The sequence below is a fragment of the Vombatus ursinus genome, unplaced genomic scaffold (assembly GCF_900497805.2).
Source record: "Vombatus ursinus unplaced genomic scaffold, bare-nosed wombat genome assembly UNPS02014812.1, whole genome shotgun sequence".
Lineage (NCBI taxonomy): Eukaryota > Metazoa > Chordata > Mammalia > Diprotodontia > Vombatidae > Vombatus > Vombatus ursinus.
The window spans coordinates 104480041-104495750 of NW_020954590.1; positions in this window are offsets into that span (position 1 = coordinate 104480041).

The following is a 15710-nucleotide window of genomic DNA, read 5'->3' on the forward strand; positions in this document are numbered from 1 at the left end:
AAATATTAAACACCTACTATGGGCAAAGCCTTGTACTAGGTTTTGGGGATACAAAGACAAAATGAAAAATAGTCCCTGCCTCAAGAAGTTGATGTTTTGCAAGAGAATGCAACATGTAAACAGATGCAAGGTTATTTGAGGCTGGAGAGCTCCAAATAAATAGAATAATGAAGAAATACTTCTAAGAAGTACATTCCAGATACAGGAAAAGAAAGACCTGGGCAAAAGCATGGAGGTAGGGGCAATCTTTTTTTGTTGTTGTTTTTTGGTTCGTTTGGTTTTTTTTTTAGGCAATTGGGGTTAAGTGACTTGCCTAGGGTCACACAGCTAGGAAGTGTCGAGTGTTTTGTCTGAGGTCACATTTGAACTCAGGTTCTCCTGACTCCAAGGCCAGTTGCTCTATCCAGTGCGCCACCTAGCTGCCCCTAGAGGTAGGAGCAATCTTACCAAGTTTTGGAAGCATCGAGGGGCATATTGTGGAAGTCTAGAAAGTCTGGTTTTGGATTGTGAAGGACTTTATATGACAGGCTGAGGAATTTCTATTTTATCCTGGAGGTAATGGGGAGCCAAGAATTGTACTTTAAGATTAAATTGGCAGTCAAAGAGAGGATAGGTTAAAAAAGGGGGGAGGGGACTGGAGGCTATTGTATTACTACAAGCAGGAAGAGATAAACTGAAGAGAAGGGGACTGGTTTAACTCTTTGGAGGTAAAATCAACCAGCCTAGGCTACTGGTTGGATAGGGTTGGTATGAAGGAAGAGGAATAGATCACTGAATTCATATATTTACAAATTAAAATTTCATATCTAGGTATGTATCCCTCCCTGTTCCTTGAGCACCGGTCAGAACATGCCACTCCTCAGAAAGCTTTAGTTCCTTGTTACCTCTAGGATAAACTATGAACTCCTGTCATTTAAAGCCCTTCACAATCTAGATCCCATCTCTTTTTCCAGACTGATAGAATTACTGCCCTTCACAAATTCAGCATTGCACCCCAATAAGTCTATTTGCTATTCTCCATAAATACTACATTTCCCATCTCTTTGCCTTTGTACAAGCTATATCTCCCCACCCCCAACCCCCCATACTTGGCATGTTATTCCTAACCAGAACCTCTTGATTTCCTAGCTCCTTTAGGGCTTGGCTCAAATGCCAGTCTCCTACAAGTAGGCCTTTCCTGATCCCCAAGTTGGTGCTCTGGCGCGGACTCCCAAATTTACTTTGGTTTTACTTTGAAGCTATTTAGTGTTTACTTTATGTTTCTCCCAATAGAATGAGATCAGGTATTACTTTTTTGATTTCCTATCCAGTTTCTTGCACATAGTTGTTGCTTCTTAACGTTTATTGAATCGAATTAAGTCGATTCTCAAACATACAACCTGTCCTCTCCTCTCATACACCCTCCCCTCCCAATCTGCCCATCTTCCAAACTTCCCTGTTTCTGTTGACACCGTCATCCTCCCAGTCACTCCTTGAATCTTCTCTCCCTTGCCGATGTCCAGTCAGTTGTTAAATCTTAATTCTATTCTCTTTTACAAACTGTTCTCAAAACACTGTAGTACTTGGTATTCCTAAATTGGACAGTCCATATTCTGCCTTTGGTTGTACAGTTAGGTGTGGGAAGCATGCCTGAGAAACACTATTTCCTCTTCTTTATCTTTAGGATCACTTGAGTGCTACTTATTTTCTAAATCATCCCTTTCCTTCCTTCTTTTACCTTGAATTATACTTTTACCTTGGATTATATGTGTATGTCTCCTTCCCACCCCTCCACCAATTCCTAGAATATATTCCCCTGAGCATAATGTTTTGTCTTTGTGTATCCAAGATCTAGTGCAACAACTGGCATATTGTAGGTGCTTAATAAATGGGTATTGAATTAAATTGAACTTTAAAGGATAGGATAGGTAAAAATTCAACAGGTGAAGTCAGGGAGATATCCTAGGCATAGAGAAATCCATGCACAGAGGTCCAGAGGCAGAATAACAGAATGTTTTCAAGTGGCAAAGAATAAGTAAAACAGTTTGACTGGAAACTGTGTTCACAGATGGCTACATTCATAAATGCCTGTAAGTCATACTAACTTGTCAGAAGGATGGAAAAAGTTGAGAGTGTTAAGGATCAATTGGAGGGTACACTGAGCAGAGAGGAGAAGCATCTATTGGATTTTTCCAGTAATGGGGGTAGGGTGATCGGAGGGATGGTAGTGATGGCAGTAGGAATAGAAAGGAAGGTGTAGGTAGGAGGGATGTGATAGTAGAATCCACAGGATGTGTGGAAATATTACATAGGAGAGGAAAGCATCGAACAGGACCCTAAAGCTTTTGAGCATTGGAAAAGCAATAGTTTACAAGGAAACGATAAGTTTAGTTTTAAACATGTTGTTTGAGATACTAGTAAAACATCCAAGTGGAGATCATTTGATCGTAGATGACTGGAAGGACCTTCGAGGGTCATGTAATTTGGCCCTCTATTTTTTAGATGAAGGAATAGTCACAGAGGGATTGTGACTTGCTTAAGGTCACAGAGGTAGGAAGTAGCAACATTAAGATTGGAACCTGGGTCCTCTGGTTCCAAACCCAGTACTCTGAATTTCCTGTACAAAGTTTTAGATTTGGGTTTTGGAGCTTAGACAAAGTCAGGAGTAGAGAGAAAGATTTTTTTTTTAGTCCATATGCTTTGAGATGGGAGGTGAGGCCTTAGCAGTGACTGAATTTGCAAGGGAAAGTACATAGAGTGAAAAGACCACCAAGGTCATAGGATATATCCATAATAAGTGGTCAGGAAGAGGATATAGATACAAATTTTTAAAAATTAATTTGGTTTCCTCATCTCTCTTGCTTTAGTTCCAGAATTGGGGCTTTGTATTGAAGCCAGGCTCTGCACACTTCTGAGGTTTTGGGGTGGGATGATCAGTCCTTCTTGTTCTCATCCTCAGTCACTTGGGTTCCTGAACTGACCTTCACTTTCCAAGGTTACATACCTTACCCCGGCCCCCATATAGATCTTTGAGACAATTTTTTTCAGGCAGTTTAGCAATCAAGGACAGGAAAGGGATGGAATTAAAGTGAGATGGGGGTGGTAAGGACAAGGAAAAAAATTTTTTTATTATTATTGAGGAGACCTGGTCATGTTTGTAGTTATGAAAAAGTGATGGGGGTGAGGGTGAGGGGAGAGCGGGGAAAGATGTTTCTAGACCTGGTCCTAGAGGAGGTAGAAAGGAATGAGATCAAAAGTTCAGGCAGTCATAAGACCTTTCTATTAATTAGGGTAGTTAGAAGGAGTATATATAAACAGAGGCCGGTGTGAGTTGAATATAAATTAAGGAGTGAGAGAGGAATGTACCGGGAGAAAGAGAAAGGGAGATGTAGAATGGGGTAAATTATCTCACATAAAAGAGGCAAGAAAAAGCTTTTACAGTGAAGGGAAGGAGTGGGGAGGTGAGGGGGAGTGAGTGAACCTTACTCTCAAAATTATCTCAAAGAGGGAATAACATACACATACAATTGGGTATAGAAATTTATCTTACCCTACAGGAAACTGGGAGGGCAAGAGGATGGGGATGGAGGTGATTGAAGGGAGGGCAGATTGAGGGAGAGGGTAGTCAGAAGCAAAACACTTTTATGGAGGGTCAAGGTGAAAGGAGAGAGAATAGAATAAGTGGGGGGCATAGGATGGAGGGAAATACAGTTAGCAATAATAACTGAAAAAAATTTTGAAGCAAGTTTCTCTAATAAAGGCCTCATTTCTCAAACATACAGAGAACTGAGTCAAATTTATAAAAATAAGAGCCATTCCCTTATTGATAAATGATCAAAAGATATGATCAGTCTTCAAACGAAGCGATCAAAGCTATCTCTAGCCATATGAAAAAAACAAAAACAAAACTCTCAGTATTGATTGGAGCAATGCAAATTCAAACAATTCTGAGGTGCTACCTCATACCTATTAGATTGGCTAATAGGACAGAAAAGGTAAATGACAAATAGTGGAGGGGCTGTGGGAGAAATGAGATTTTAATGCACTGTTGGTGAAGTTGTGGCCTGATTCAGCCATTCTGTAGAGCAATTTGGAAGTATGCCCGAAGGGCTATAAAACCATACATACCCTTTGACCTAGGAATACCACCACTAGGTCAGTATCCCAAAAGAGATGAAAAACAAAAAAGAAAAAGACCTATATGTACAAAAATATTTATAGCAGCTCTGTTATGGGGGCAAAGAATTAGAAATCGAGGGGATGCTTATCAATTGGGGAGTGGCTGAACAAGTTATGGTATGTGATTATGATGGAATACTATTGTACTATAAGAAATGATGAGCAGGATGCTCTCAGAAAAACCTGGAAAGATTTACATGAGCTGATGCAAAGTGAAATGTACTGTGTACAGGGTAAAAGCAATATTGTAAGATGATCAGCTGTGAATGATTTAGCTATTCTTAACAATACGGTGATCCAAGACAACTCTGAAGGACATATGATGAAAAGTGCTGTCCATCCCCAGAGAAAGAAGTGGTGGTGTCTGAATACAGATTGAAGCATACATTTTTTATTTTATTTTTCTTGAGGGTTTTTTTTTGGTCTGTTTTCTTTCACAACATAACTATTGTGGATATGTTTTGCATGACTAAAAAGAAAAAATTGAGCCAGAAAGATTAGCTTTAGTGAGAAGAAGTGCCTCCTGGGAAAGTGATAATGTTATTTTAGACCCTGAGCTAAGTTAATTTTTATGTCAACTTGCCCATTTAGGATCATGTCTGTGATTCATAAGGGAGGCTTTGACTTTAGTACCCCATTCTAAAAGACTGTGCTAACTCTGATTAAGCCTTAAATACAGATCTTACCCTGACGTGTGGTTGTAAATTTAAATACTGATCCATTTTTAGTCTCTACACGGCTTCTCTTTCAGGGTGCAAAGGAGTACACTCCTAAAGTATTTTATTGGCTGTGATCTATTATTTCAAATGTGGGGGTGGGTGGGGCAGCATTTAAGAGTAAACTCCCAGTCCTATGTTGTGGAAATTCCAGTGACTTTGAATACCTTTCTTTGTTTCCACTATGAACATGCCTGGTCCTGGAATAGTATAAAGCCACACGTCTGGGTGAATGCCCGAAACACTTAAAAACACATACTCAAGCTAATACCTATCTCTCAGCTGATTTTTCAGCTGTTCTTGCCATAGATGTAAACCATGCCTCCTCCACTCTGCCCTTACCAGGAAAAAGCTGTGTAAATTTCTTCCTGTTAGGTGCAAGGCTCTTTAAATGACTCATACTAATTCTTGTTCAAGATGGCCCCAAAGGCCCAAGGCTATATTTAGGAACTTGCTATAAAAGTACCTGCTACTAATTTCATGGTCAGTTCCAACCAGTTTTTCCAACATTATAAGGAGAACTCCAAGTTCAACAAGCAATGCTTTATCTCCACACTGGCTAAAAACTCTGATTTTAAATTTTGAGATTTCCTTTAGTATAAAGTTATAGATTTTTTTTTTTTATTAAACCTGTGATTTTATCAGCATAGTGAGTTCCTAGTGAGGAACTTCATCTCCCAATGCTGATCAGCACCTTACCTGCATTTTGGAGTTTTAGAAAGTTGCCTAGGACACTAGAAGGCTAAACAACTTGCCCAGGGTCACATAGCGGGTGTGTGTCTGGAGCAGGGTGGGGAACCTGGGCCTCCAGGCCACTTGTGGCCTTCTAGGTTCTTGGGTGTGGCCTTTTGACTGAATCCAAGTTTTACAGAACAAATCCTTTCATGAAGGGAATTTGTTCTGGGAGGTTTAGATTCAGTCCAAGGGCTGCACTTGAGGACTGAGAGGGCCACAGTGGCCTTGAGGCTGCAGGTTCCCCACCCCTGGTCTGGAGGCTGGACCTGAGCCAAGGTCTATCTCTAAAACCAGTTATCTTTCCATTTTGCTGTGCTGTTTCTCTATACAACTGTCTTTTTTACATCTTATTTATTTTCAATTAGTATAAATTTATCTTCTCTCCATCACTCCCCAAACACCGCCCCCAACTGAGAATGGAAGAAAAACAAAACCCCTGTTACAAACATGCATAAGTAAAACAGAACAAATTTCTACATTGGCCTTGTCCAAAAAAAAAAAAAAGTATTATTACCCACTTTAAATACTTCACTTCTCTATAAGGAGGTGGATAGTGTGTTTCATCATTAATCCTTTGGAATCATGGTTGGTGATTACACTAATTACAGTTCCTAATTCTTTCAGACTTATTTGTTTTCACCATACTGTTGTCAATGCATAAATTGTTCTTTTCCATTTACTTCATTCTGTTTCAGTTCAGTAAATCTTCCCAGGTCTCTCTGAAACTATTTCCATTATTTCTTGCAGTAGTATTATTCCATCACACACACACACACACATACACACACACACACATCATAACTTGTTCAACCATTCTCCAATCTGTGGATATCTCCTCAGATTCTCATTCTTTACCATATCAAATAGAGCTATAAATATAATCCTTAGATTTTGTTTTGCTTAAGACCAACCCCTCCTTTAATTTACCCTTCCACTAATTTCCACTTCTCCCTTCTCCCCTCCTCCTATTTCCCTGTTGAATGAAATGTATTTTTGTACCCAATCCTGTGTATATGTGTATATTCTTCCCTCCTTTGATCTGTTTAGATGTGACAAAAGATTCAAGTGTTGGCCATTCCCCCATCCCCTCCTCCTTTTTTGCATAATAGATGTCTAATTGTGAATTATGTGAAATAATTTTCTCTAATCTAACTTTCCCTTCTCTCCCACTGTATTCCTCTTCTCCTTTCTTTCCTCATGAAATAACATCATCATGAAATAACAGACTTTCTATCTAATTAGACTCCCTCTGTGATCACTGATAATGATAGAGTTCAGTAAGGACACATGTGTATCATCTGTTCTTATTAGAATGTAAACACTTTATTTTTGTTTCGTCCCTTGTGATCATTCATCTTTACCTTTTTATATTTCTCTTAACTCCTTTGTTTAAACATCAAATTTTCTATACACCTCTGGGCTTTTCATCTTTAAAAGTCTGTATTTTCCCAGTAGCATTATATCCAGTTTTGCTCTAAGTTATTCTTGGCTGTAAACATAAATCCTTTGTTTCCTGGAATATCATATTCCAAGCTCTCTGTTTCTTTATATTGGTGGCACCTAAATCCTGTGTGACTCTGACTGTGGCTCCTCAGTACTTGAATTTTTTCTTTCTGGCTGCTTGCAGTATTTTTTTCTTTGACCTCGAAGCTCTGGATTTTGGCTATAATGTTCCTGGGAATTTTTGTTTCAGGGTTTCAGGAAGTGACTGATGGATTTCCAATTTTGCCCTCTGGTTCTTAGAGATCTGGGCAGATTCTTTTAAGATATCTTGAAACATGACGCCTAGGCTCTTGTTTTGGTCATGGCATTCAGGTAGTCCTATGATTCTTAAATTTGTTTCTCCTCATTCTGTTTTCCAGGTCAGTTGTCATTGCTATGAGATACCTTACATTTTCTTCTGGTTTTTTTTGCCAGCTTTTTGGCTTTTTAAATATTTCTTATCTCAGGAAATCACTGGATTCTATTTTGTCCGTTCTGATTTTTAGAGAGTTTGTTGGTTGGGCAAGGTTTTGTACCTCTTTTGCCAAGCTTGGGTGTTAATTCTTTCTTCCATAGTTCTCATTTCTTTTCAACTTTTTTTCCTCTAGCACTCTCATTTCATTGACAAAAACATCTTTAACTTTTTTTTTTTAACTCTTAATTCATCTCTCCAAGAATTCTTGTAAAATTTGTACCCAAACTGTATTTTTCTTTAAGGCTTTGCTTGATGTTTTGAAGTCATTCTCTTTTTCCATTGTGAATGTCTCTATCGCCACAATAGCTTTATTTTTAGTGACATTCTTCTTGGTTTGCTCATTCTTCCAGCCTACTTCCTGGTTTCAGATTTGATTTTAGGGCTGATCTCTATGCACTTCTGTAGGGAATGTCTGTTCTGGTCCTGTTGTGGCTTTCTTGGGGAGTTGAATGTTTTGTTGTTCTAAGATCTCAGAGACGATTCAGGATAGGGACCTGTAAGCTGTCAATGCTCCCAAAGTGATGTGATCTACAGTAAAGTCTGATTGATATCTCCCAGGTCTGAGGTCTGCAAGTATCTGACCTGGGTTTGGGTCTGAGAAATAGTAAACTGCTGGTGGGTCCAGCCCCTATCAGCTGGCTAAGAAGCTTTGCTGGTTCAGAGTTACAGAACTGCAGGCTTCCCTTTTGGATCTGGGATTTCTGCCCTGATTATTCTTCTTCAGGCTTCATAGTGGGCTAGAAGTTAGAACTGAGATCCTTTTCTGTTCCTGGGATCTAAGCCCCCCTGAATCTTTTATCTGGAACTGAGTTGTGGGCAATAGTGCTGCTAGCTGACACCTACTCCAATTGTAGTGCTCTGGTAGGAGTCTGGAGGTACCTAGAATAGGTCGAGGAACTTAGTGCTCCTTGGGTGGTGCTGCTGGCCAGACCTGGTCCCCACTGTCCACAGACCTCTCTGTCTCCCTTTGCCCACCTGTCCTAGAAAAATGACTCGTGATTTTTTTTAAATAATAAATTTATTTATTTATTTTTAGTTTTCATTATTCACTTCCATGAGATTTTTGAGTTCCAAATTTTCTCCCCATCTCTCCCCTCCCCTCACCTCAAGATGGCATGTAAATTGATATAGGCTTAACATATACATTCACATTAAACCTATTTTCATGTTAGTCATACTGTAAAGAAGAATTAGAAACAATGGGAAAAACCACGAGAAAAAAGAAACAAACAAAAAAATCATCATGACTTTTTTCTTAGACTTCTCCATTAGGATTTGATCTGTTACATTTCCTGGATCTATGTGAAGTAGTTGGGGGAAGGGGAATTTCACTGTACTGCTTCCTGCTACTCTGCCATCTTGTTACCACCTCTTAGAATAGCCTTAAGTGAATAAAAAGCTCCCTTTCTGTGTTGTAATTTTATCTTTTTTTCCTGCTTGACATAAGATACCAGTAAGTCTTTTTTAAAAACATTTTAAATTATCTAATAAATATTCCATGTAGTGACCAGAAACTCTTTCCAGTAGTGGAAAGAATTCTAAACTTGGAGTTTCTGGATCTAAATTCAAATGTCACCTCTGCTACTTACTACCTGTGTGACCCCTTGTGCAAGTACTTAACCTCCATGGGCCTTCATTTTCTCATCTATAAAATCAAGGAATTGATTTAAATGACCCTTCTAATTCTAGGCCTCTTCCTTTAAAACAGAGTCTCTCAGTAGACACTATGAGTAAAGGAGTCACCCCACCAGAACTCAGCTGAAGACTTCTTAGGAGAAAAGAGATGAAAGTGCATTTTCTTAACTCTTCTCTAGGGCCATTATAATTACGCAGCAGTTAAATAAAATTAGAGCCTTTATCAACATTCTCACAATAGGCCAGGCACTGTGTTAAGTGCCATTTAGTTTTGTTTGATTGTTCTTTCAGTTTACATTGTTGTCATTACATATACTGTTCCTGATTCTGTGTACTTTGTTCTCCATCAATTCATATGTCTTCACACACTTCTCTGAATTCTTCATAGTCATCATTTTTTCTTACAGCACAGTAATATTCCATCACATTCATGTACCACAGTTTGTTCAGTTATTCTACAACTGCTGGGCGCCTACTTTGCTTTTAGGTCTTTCTTACCACAAAAAACGCTGCTGCAATTAATACTCTGGCATGACACTTTTCTGTCTTTGCCCTGCTTGAATGCTTGTCTAGCAGTGGGATCTCTTGGACAGGGTATGACATTTTAGTCCTGACATCATTCTTATAGGACCATGGTACTCTGTTGTATCCATACTCATACTTATCCTTGCTTCCATCCTATTTATGTGTTTTTTGTTTTGGTTTGTTTTTAAATATGAGTTGGTCAGAGAGAAACTGATCCATCCACATTGGCCTCTTTAGGCAATTTCTCCTTTCTAATTAACATCATTTCTACATGTCTAAATCCTGGGGCTTTACCTCAAGATTTGTAAGGTATCTCTCCACATGTTTATCTTTTTTCTCTAGGAGCTTGGATTGCCCAGCACCTATAGGGCTACTGGATCTTTGGCACAGAGGCAGTATGGTATAATGCAAAGTGTACTGGATTTTGAGTTAGAAGACCTGGGTTCAAATCCCATTTCTACCAATCACCTTGAATGACCTTGAGCAAGTGACATAATGTCTTTCTATTTCCATTTACACATCTGTAAAACAAGGGGGTTAGACTAGATGACCTCTAACATTCCTTCCAGCTTTAAATTCTGTGATCTTATTCATCTTCCGGTTCTTCTCTAATAGGAGTCTGAGACTAAGCCTACACTTTCCTCTGACAGAAACCCCTCAGGCTAGGATCTATCCCTCTGAGCCTTGCCCACAGCCTAGAAAAGCCTGTTGTACTCCTTCAGACTTCTCATAAGAAATAACTTCTTTTGCTTGGTCCCAAAACTGCTAATCCATTAGATTCAGGCATTGGCATTTTAGTTCAAGTTCCACCTTCTTATAGGAAGCTTTTTGTCATTTCCCCAGTTATTAGTACCTCCTACCCCAAAATTATATGTATATTTACTTTGTGTGTGGGTGAGTGTATTTGTATTCACTTAATTGTATACATGTTTTCCCCACATTAGAATATAAGCTCAATGAGGACAGGGACTGTTTTCATTTTTGTCACTGCATCCCCAGTGCCTGGTATATAGTAGACACTTGTTCAATTGGCACCAATCTAGAGATTTTCATGCTCTGGTCTCTTCAGAAGTTCTCACTGGTCCCCTAAAGAATATTTTCTTTAAACTCAATCTTTCATCCTATTCAGCCCTTGTTGAAAAAGTACCTCATTCACCTACACACCATGTAGGCCCAACCTCATGGCCTGGGCTACAGGGATGGACTCATTCTCTTACTCTGTGGTTATTCCCACCAGAATAACTTAACTCTCTTTTGTTGTTGTTGTTGTTGAGATATTTCAGTCCTTTCTGACTCTTCATGACCCCATTTGGGGTTTTCTTGGCAAAGATACTAGAGTGGTTTTCCATTTCCTTCTCCAGCTCATTTTACAGATGAGGAAACTGAGGTAAACAGGGTTAAGTGACTTGCCCAGGGTCACACAGCTAATAAATGTTTGAGACTGGCTTTGAACTCAGATCTTTCTGACTCCAGGCTTGGACCTCTATCCACTGTGTCACCTAGCTGCCCACTTACCTATCTAGTTTTTCATAAAACTACTTTTATTAACCATAAAAACAAATAATCATACACATTAGAGGAGGCAGTGTGCTGATGGGAAATGAGTACTGGATTAACAAAGGACCTGAGTTTGAAATTCAGTTTTGCCAGTTACTACTACTTATGTGACCCAGGGAAAATCACTCACTTCTCTGGGCTCTGAGTTTCCTCCTCTGTAAAATGAAAGTTGTTCAGGGACTAAAATGCAGGTTTTCTGAATACCCAAAATTGAATTGGCCCAATCCAATTCACTTTTAAAGTTTCTCTGGCTAAAGTCCAATGAGGGAAGAAAAACGACCAAATTCATGAATTACGTTGTGTTTTTGCCTTTTGCCAAATTGTCAGTGCTATTTTTTAAGTTATGTAAACAAAGAGGTATTTGTTAATATACACATGCACACAGAGATCATGAGTCTACTTTCTGAGCCTCTGTCCTGGGCATAAAATAAAAAAAGCTTAAGAAAGTCAAATGTCTTATGAAATCCAAGAGAGGCAGCATGTTTTAGGGGATTAAGAGCCTGCCTCAGAATGGGGAAGACTTGAGGATTTCATCTGAAATATCCTGGCTGTATGACTCAGAGCAAATCACTTAAGGTCTTAGTACCCTAAGTAATGGTCTAAAGCTATAAGTTTATAATAACAATAATGCTAGCATTTATATAATGCTGTAAGATTTACAAAACAGTTTACAAATATCTCATTTTATCTTCCCAACAACTCTGAGAGGTAGGTGTTATTATCCCTGTTTTGCAGATGAAGAAACTGAGGCAGATATAGTTTAAGTGAGTTGTCAAGGGTCATACAGCAAGAAAATGTCTGAGGCTGGATTTGAATTTGGGTCTTACTGACTCCAGGTGAAGGAGGAGGAGGAGGTCAGGGAGGAGGAGGAAAGAGGAAGAAGAAGAGAAGGAGAAGAAAGAAGAAAAAAAAGAAAAATACAGTTTCATTGAATGGTGATGAAAAATGACTTCTTTAACAATGGTTAGCAGCTTTTTGTGGACTAAAAAACATTACATCTGACATTTGTATAGCATTTTGCATTCATGGTCTCATTTGAGCCGCAAACAATCCTGTAGGGTAGGCACCACTGGCATTATTATCTTTATTTTACACATGGGGAAACCAAAACTGGGAGAGGTTGAATAACTCACCCTTGAACCTAGGTCTTTCAGGTAGTAGATCCAAAACTCTGCACTACAACATACTGGGTTTTTTTCAGTAACACAAAACCAAAAATGTCACAAGGCTGCATGTGATGAAAAGCCAAGTACTGATAGGTTCAGAGCCCTCGTGAAATAAATGGGAGTCTTGACCTGAGTTAGAGAGGGAAAATAGGATTTGGATAGGTGGAAAGAAGGGGGAAAGCTTTACCAGAGAATGACTTGAGCGAAGTGGAGGAGAGAATTTATATACTACTTTTGGGGAAAATAAGACTTTGGAACAATCTGGCTGGAGTAGAGTATATGTGTGTATGAAATTAGGTTGAAATGGTAGGCAGGAGGGCTTTGAATGCCAAAGTAAATGTTTTCTACAGAGCTAAGCAGACAGAAAGGCAGCCTTGGCCCAGGCAGAATTGGGAAGTAAGGTTTCTAATTCCCCAGATTCTTCATTCCCAACTTCTCCCTTGGTGCCTAATGTCTAGACTTTTTCTTCATAGCTAAACTTGCTTACGAAGTTTTTGATTTTGATTTTGAGCTTGATCTATGATTTCACAAGTATAAGGAAGTCCTACTGAGGAACCTTCTAACATTTCATATTAGAACTTCCTCTGCGATTTATAGTCTTAGAGAGTTGCCTCAGGCACTGAGAAGTTATGTGACTGGCCCAGGGTCACACAGCCTGTGCTGTGTCAGAGGCAGGGTTTAAACAGCTCTAGGTGTCTGCTGCTCCAGGGTTCTCACAAGAAATGCTCCAAATTGATACACAATGAAGTGTAAATGGCTAATAACAATTTGAAATATTATCCAAGTGTCTCAAAGGGATTTACTTTTTAACTGGGATCCACACCTTTAGTTTTATATATACATACATATATATATATATGTATATATGTATATATATACACATATACGTATATATATATTTTGTAGGCAGTGGGGTTAAGTGACTTGCCCAAGGTCACACAGCTAGTAAGTGTCAAGTGTCTGCGGCCAGATTTGAACTCAGCTCCTCCTGACTTTAGGGTCGGTGCTCTATCCACTGTGCCACATAGCTGCCCCTCACCTTAAGTTAAAAGAAGCACTTAAAACCTATCTTTTGAGGTGATGCTGTCAAGTGAACCTTTCTTAGATCCCCAAATTCACATACCATAGGCTATCTCTTATGAGGCTGACTCTTCTAAGAATCATGGCTAAACATTAGGTTTAATAGGGCCTAATGAAAAGCTTCCTACCACATGGACTCCAGAACATCTGATCATCTATCAGAGGGTGAAGAGCTCATTGAAGGTTGCAGATTGCAGTGATACCCAAGAAGAATCATATTGAGTAGTGAGATTATGAGGGTGCCTCATGGGGTACTGTAAGGTTTGGTATTAGACTGTGTCTTCTTAACATCATTATTAAGGGTCTTGACAAGTGTGTTCAAAAGCATTCTAATTAAATCTTCAGAGAGCAAGACTTTAACTGTGGGGAATTTCAGGCACTGGTGAGCAGTGAACTAACTAGTACTCAGAGAATAAGATAGTTTAGAAATGGAGACAAGGAAATAAAAGGAAATCCAGCTTAGGAAAGTGTGGGAGAGGCAATCTGGAGGAAGTCATTTCTAGAAAGACACACCAGCAGGCAGCGGAATAGGAGTCACTCTGGATGAGACAGACTTAGAGCATCTGACAGCCTTGTTTTTACTGTACCAAAAGGAGTCCCAACAGTCTTCTGGTGTGAAAGTACACTATAGTGAAAGCTACCTCTGCCTTTTTGTGCTTGATTCTCCCTTGTTTCTAAATCCTCTGCAGTCTGGATTCTGACCTCACCACTCAGTTGAATCTGCCCTCTCCAAATGATCCCTTAATTGCTCAATCTAATGACCTTTTCAAGTTCATCCTTCTTGACTTTTCTACAGCCTTTGCCACAGTCAATCATCACCTTTTTCCTCCTGGATACTCTCTCCTCTCAAGATTTTTTCCTAAACCTCGGTTCTTCTCCTACTTCTCTGACTGCCCCTTCTCTGCCCCATGTTGGGTCTTCATCCAGATCATGCTTGCTAAGCTGTGGGTGTTCCACCAAGGTTCTATCCTGGATCCTCTTCTCTTTTACGTGTATCCTACTTGGCTTGGTGATCTTATTAGCTCCCATGGGTTCGATTTATTATGTCTTTGCAGGTAATTCCTAGCCCTAATCTCTTTTCTGAACTTAAGTTCTACTTTACTGACTTTTGGGCTCACAGAGCTACTACCCTTAATACTGGGTGTCAGCACCTCTTACCTGGACTGTTGTAAAAGCCTTTTAATTAAGGCAGCTATGTGATGCAGTAGATAGAGAGTACTGGCCCAGGAGTCAAGGAGATTTGATTTCAAATCCTGCCTCAGAGAATAGCTGTGTGACCTTGGGCAAGCCCCTTAACCTCCATCTGCCTCATTTCTCTAACTGTAAAAATGGAGATAACAAGCATCTTAACTCCCAGAGTTGTTGTGAGGTTCAAATGAGGTATTTGTAAAGCATTTAGCATAGAGGCTAGTGCTTGATGCTTTTTTCCTTCCTTTTAACTGACCTCCCTGCCTCAAGTTCTTCTCCACTCCAGTCTAACCCCCACTCAGCTGCCACAGTGATTTTCCTAAAAAGCAAGTCTGAATATGCCACAACACTAACTCAATGAACTATTTCCTTCAGAATCAAATATCAAGTCCTGTTTGGCATTTAAAACCCTTTACAACCTGGCCTCTTCCTACTTTTTCAGTCTTCTTACATTTGACTGCCCTCCACCTATTATCCAACTACACCAGCCTACTTTCTATTCTTTACAAACAATTCTCATCTCCCAACTCAATACTTCTTCACTGGCCATTTCCCATGCCTGGAGTGCTCTCTCACTTTACCTTCAATACTTTCTTCTGGAGATCTTTCCTGGTCCACCTTGCAGCTAATATCCTCTCTTAGATTACTTTCCATTTACATGACATATTTGCATTTATATAGTTATTTGCAGGTCCTGCCCTCCATTAGAATATGAACTGATTGTGGTTAGTCAGGAACCATTTTTGCCTATCTTTGTATTTTTAACATTTACCATGTGCCTGACACATGGGAAACTTAATATAAAATTCTTGTTGACTGTCTTCCAGGTTGTTTCCAGTTTTCTTGTAATTAGATGTAATGCTGCTATGAGAGTCTTTGAAGAGAGACAGAATTGTGCTTTGTATGTGCCTGGGTGAGATGTTTATTTAATGGGGAATTCTTTGATGGCTTGTCTTATTTATTGCTCTGAGATTGGTCAAATTAAATTGTTTT